Source organism: Zea mays, chromosome 2 (genome assembly GCF_902167145.1).
Source record: "Zea mays cultivar B73 chromosome 2, Zm-B73-REFERENCE-NAM-5.0, whole genome shotgun sequence".
In the NCBI taxonomy this organism is placed as follows: domain Eukaryota; kingdom Viridiplantae; phylum Streptophyta; class Magnoliopsida; order Poales; family Poaceae; genus Zea; species Zea mays.
The window spans coordinates 155,356,675-155,362,392 of record NC_050097.1 but is presented as its reverse complement, the minus strand read 5'-3'; positions in this window follow the sequence as shown (position 1 = coordinate 155,362,392).

Below are 5,718 nucleotides of genomic sequence, written 5' to 3'. Positions count from 1 at the left end.
GAAAAACTTTTCCGAGGAAAGTTTTGACGCAGAGGGGGTTCCCCCCTTCTAGACCCGAGGCGACCGCTTGGGCCGGGACCCTTGCGCAGGGCTTGGCTGTGGCTGTCGGGTCTGCTTGGTTCGCCCAAGCCAGGGTCTTGCAGCAGCGTGTCCGGGCCAAAGGTACGTTTTGCCCACTTTGTGACTTTGCTTCTGTCCCCATTCTTCACCTTGTGTCTAAAGAACGTTGCCCGACAGTCTGCAGGGTTTGAGACGGCTCTTAACGAGTCTGTCAAGAACTGCAAGGCGTGCCGAGGCGGCTGAGCAGAAGGAGGCCGATCGTGTGGCCATGTCTGAGGCCATCTCGGCTTTCTGCCAGGCCTTTGGCCTCGACGACGTCCCCTCGGGTAGCTCCCCTCAGAGTCATCTGCGGGCCTTAGGCGGCCATGTGCACAGCAGACTCCACGGGGCGCTACACCATGGCGTTAGGGGGGCCTTCGCCGTACTCGCTTCCCACTACGACGTGGATCTGGAGCGGGTCAGCAAGGGGTACTGCTTACCCGACGAAGAGGAGGCTGCCTTAGCCGAGGTCCAAAGGCTTGACGCAACTATCGAGGGAGCGTGAGCTACCTTTCGCGGAAGGTGATGAGTGAGGTATCCGTATCCCAGAGGCGTAGGAGTCTCTCGGCTCGGTCGGCCTTGTCGCTCAAGGTCTCTCTTGCTCGTCTTTAGGATTCTGTTATCGACGCAGTCGAAAAGCGCGAAAGACGTTCTGGTAAAAGACTTTTCCGAGGAAAATTTTGACACAGAGGGGGTTCCCCCCTTCTAGCCCCCGAGGGAGGGTCAGTTTTTGCTGCGGCAAGGCCGGTCCTCCCTTGACAGCTAGACTTTATTTATGCATGTAAAGAAAAGCGAGATACATGAACGACTTGAAACATTTTAAGGGTAAAAGCGACGTAGCTGTTCGATGTTCCAAGCGTTGCAGTAGACCTCGCCTTGATCGTTGGCCAGCTTGTATGTCCCGGGCTTCAAAATCTTGGTGATGATGAACGAACCTTCCCAGGGAGGAGTAAGCTTATGGCGCCCTCGGGCGTCTTGTCGCAACCGAAGTACCAGTCTCCCACTTGGAAGTCTCGGGGCCGAACCCTTCGGGCGTGGTAGCGTCGCAGAGACTGCTGATATCACGCCGAGTGTAGTAAGGCCACGTCCCGAGCCTCTTCCAGCTAGTCCAATGAATCCTCTCGGCTGGTCTGGTTGCTTTGGTCATCATAAGCCTTTATCCTCGGGGAACCGTATTCCAAGTCCTTGGGTAAGATGGCCTCGGCCCCATAGACTAGGAAAAACGGCGAGAAGCCCGTGGCCCGGCTCGGCGTCGTCCTCAGACTCCAAACCACCGAGGGTTGTTCTTTTATCCACCGCTTGCCAAACTTGTTGAGGTCATTGTAGATCCTCGGTTTTGATCCCTGCAAAATCATACCGTTAGCGCGTTCCACCTGCCCATTTGTCATCGGGTGTGCTATGGCGGCCTAGTCCACACGGATGTGGTGGTCCTCGCAGAAGTCCAGGAACTTTTTCCCAGTGAACTGCGTGCCATTGTCGGTGATGATTGAGTTTGGGACCCCAAAGTGATGGATGATATTTGTGAAGAACGCCACCGCCTGCTCGGACCCAATGCTGATTAAGGGTCAGACTTTGATCCAATTGGAGAATTTGTCGATGGCGACCAGCAGGTGCGTGAAGCCCCCGGGTGCCTTCTGCAAGGGACCGACGAGGTCTAGACCCCACATGGCAAACGGCCAAGTGATAGGTATTGTCTGCAGGGCTTGAGCAGGCAGGTGTGTCTGTCTCGCGTAGAATTGACACCCTCGGTAGGAGCGTACAATCCTTGTGGCGTCGGCCACTGCGGTTGGCCAATAGAAACCTTGTCGGAAGGCGTTTCCTACGAGGGTCCGAGGCACCGCATGGTGACCGCAAGCCCCCGAGTGTATTTCTTGTAACAGCTCCTGTCCTTGGGCGACGGATATGCATCGTTGGAGAATGCCTGAGGGGTTGCGGTGATACAGCTCCTTTTCATCACCCAGCAAAACGAACGACTTGGTGCGCCGAGCTAGTCACCGAGCTTCGGCCTTGTCGAGGGGCAGCTCTCCTCGAAGGAGATATTCCAGGTTTGGGGTCTGTCAGTTCGGGACCGGTGTGACCCCATTCCGCTCCACCTCGACACGCAGGGCCTCACCCTCAGCGGCCGAGGGTACCTCGGGCTGGGCCGAGGCTCCTCGGGTTCGGGCGCGTCGTCAAGTTTGACGGATGGTTGATATATGTCCTTGGAGAAGACGTCCGGGGGAACCGTCGTTCGTCCCGAGGCTATTTTCGCCAGCTCATCTGCGGTTTCATTGTACCGTCGAGCAACATGGTTGAGTTCCAGCCCATAGAACTTATCTTCCAAGTGCCGAACTTCATCGCAGTAGGCCTCCATTTTTTGGTCGTGGCAGTGGGAGTTCTTCATGACTTGGTCAATAACGAGCTACGAGTCGCCATGAGCGTCGAGGCACCGAACCCCTAGCTCGATGGTGATGCGTAGTCCATTAACCAAGGCCTCGTACTCGGCCACGTTGTTTGACGCCGGAAAATGGAGGCGCAGTACGTAGCGCACATGTTTCCCGAGGGGTGAGATGAAGAGCAAGCCCGCGCCTGCTCCGGTTTTCATCAACGACCCGTCGAAGTACATGGTCCAAAGTTCAGGCTGTATTGGAGCTATCGGCAATTGGGTGTCAGTCCATTCAGCCAGGAAGTCGGCCAAGATTTGGGATTTTATGACGTGTTTCGCCCATGAGTTCCACCGCCCATTTTGCTATCCTACCCGAGGCCTCTCGGCTCTGGATGATGTCTCCTAGGGGGAAAGATGACACCACGGTAACCGGATGAGACTCGAAGTAGTGTCGCAGCTTCCGTCGTGTCAGAATCACTGCGTACAACAGCTTCTGGATTTGCGGGTAACAGACTTTGGTCTCGGATAGCACTTCGCTGATGAAGTAGACTGGCCTCTGGATGAGCAGAGCATGCCCTTCTTCTTGTCTCTCGAATACGATTACGACGCTGACCACCTGAATGGTTGCGGCTACGTAGACCAAGAGGGCTTCTCCCGTAGCGGGGGGCACCAAGATGGGCGCATTAGTAAGGAGTGCCTTTAAGTTTCTGAGGGCTTCCTCGGCCTCGGGGGTCCAAGTGAAGCACTCGGCCTTCCTTAAGAGGTGGTACAAGGGTAACCCTTTCTCGCCGAGGCGCGAGATGAAGCGACTCAGAGCTGCAAGGCATCCCATGACCCTTTGTACTCCTTTCAAATCTTTGATTGGCCCCATGTTGGTGATGGCCTCGATTTTCTCCGGGTTGGCTTCGATGCCTCGTTCAGAGACGATGAACCCTAAGAGCATGCCTCGGGGGACTCCGAAGGCACACTTCTCAGGATTGAGTTTCACGCTCTTCGCTTTTAGGCAACTGAATGTTACCTCAAGGTCAGAGAGGAGGTCAAAGGTTTTCCTTGTCTTGACAACGTTGTCATCGACGTAAGCCTCAACCGTTCTGCCGATGTGTTGTCCGAACACATGGTTCATGCACCTCTGGTAGGTTGCACCTGCATTCCTCAAGCCAAATGGTATAGTAGTATAACAATACATGCCAAAAGGCGTGATAAAAGAAGTCGTGAGCTGGTCGGACTCTTTCATCTTGATTTGGTGATAGCCCGAATAGGCGTCGAGGAAAGACAGGGTTTTGCACCCAGCAGTGGAGTCCACAATTTGATTGATGCGAGGTAGAGGGTAGGGAACCTTTGGACATGCTTTGTTTAAACCAGTGTAGTCTACGCACATCCTCCATTTCCCACCTTTTTTATTTACAAGCACAGGGTTAGCTAACCATTTCGGGATGGAATACATCTTTGATGAACCCTGCAGCCATCAGCTTGTGGACCTCCTCGCCTATGGCCCTGCGCTTTTCTTCATCAAAGCGGCGCAGGGACTGCTTCACGGGTCGGGCACCAGCTCAAATGTCCAGTGAGTGCTCGGCGACATCCCTCGGTATGCCGGGCATGTCTGAGGGACTCCACGCAAAAACTTCGGTGTTTGTGCGGAGAAAGTCGACGAGCACTGCTTCCTATTTGGGGTCGAGCTCGGAGCCGATCCTGACTTTCTTGCCGGCATTGTTGTTGGGGTCGATGGAGACGGATTTAACTGCCTCGGCCGGTTCGAAGTTGCCGGCGCGCCGCTTCGCGTCGGGTGCTTCTTCGGAGAGGCAATCTAGGTCGGCGATGAGGGCTTCAGACTCGGCGAGGGCTTCGACGTACTCCACGCATTCCACGTCGCACTCGTAAGCGTGGTGGTACGTGGGTCAGACGATGATGACTCCCTTAGGGCCAGGCATCTTGAGCTTGAGGTAAGTGTAGTTGGGGATGGCCATGAACTTGGCGTAGCACGGTCTTCCCAGCACCGTGTGATAGGTCCCTCGGAACCCAACTACCTCGAAGGTGAGGGTTTCCTTTCGGAAGTTGGAGGGAGTTCCGAAGCAGACTGGCAAGTCAATCTGTCCGAGGGGCAGGATACGCTTTCCGGGTGTGATCCCATGGAAGGGTGCTGCACCAGCCCAGATCTCGGACCGATCAACTCCCAAGAGCTCTAGGGTCTCGGCGTAGATGATGTTGAGGCTGCTGCCTCCATCCATGAGGACCTTGGAGAGCCTAACGTTGCCGATGATTGGGTCGACGACGAGCGGGTACCTTCCTGGGCTCAGCACGTAGTCGGGGTGGTCGCCTTAGTCGAAGGTAACGGGCTTGTCGGACCAGTCTAGGTAGACCGGTGCCGCTACCTTCACTGAGCAGACCTCCCGGCGCTCCTGCTTACGGTGTCGAGCCGAGGTGTTCGCCACCTGTCCGTCGTAGATCATGAAGCAGTTGTGGACCTCCGGGAACTCCTCTTCCTTGCCGCCCCCTTCTTATTGTTGCCTTGGTCTTTGCCACCTTCTGTCGAGGGTCCAGCCTTGTTGAAGTAGCGCTGGAGCATGTCGCACTCTTCAAGGGTGTGCTTGATGGGACCCCTGTGATAGGGGCACGACTCCTTGAGCATCTTGTCAAACGCGTTGGCTCCTCCGGGAGACTTTCGAGGGTTCCTGTGCTCGGCAGTAGCAACGAGATCCGTGTTGACGGCGTTGCACTTTGCTTGTGCCTTCTTCTTGGCCTTCTTATTCGTGCCACGCTGGGCGGACGCCTCGGGGGCGTCTTCGTTCTGCCCTCCCTGAGGCTGCTTGTCCTTCCGGAAGATGGCTTCGACCGCCTCCTGACCAGAGGCAAACTTGGTGGCGATGTCCATCAAGTCACTCGCCTTGGTGGGAGTCTTGCGTCCTAGTTTACTCACCAGGTCCCAGCAAGTGGTGCCGGCGAGGAAAGCTCCGATGACATCCGAGTCGGTGATGTTGGGCAGCTCGGTGTGCTGCTTTGAAAACCGCCGAATGTACTCTCGCAGGGATTCCCCTGGCTGCTGGCGGCAGCTTTGGAGATCCCATGAGTTCCCAGGGCATACGTACGTACCCTGGAAATTTCCAGCGAAAGCCTTGATCAGGTCGTCCCAGTCGGAGGTCTGCACAGAGGTAGATGCTCTAGCCAGGCCCGGGCAGCGTCGGAGAGGAAAAGGGGGAGGCTGCGGATGATGAGGTTGTCGTCGTCCGTCCCTCCCAACTGGCATGCCAGCCGGTAAT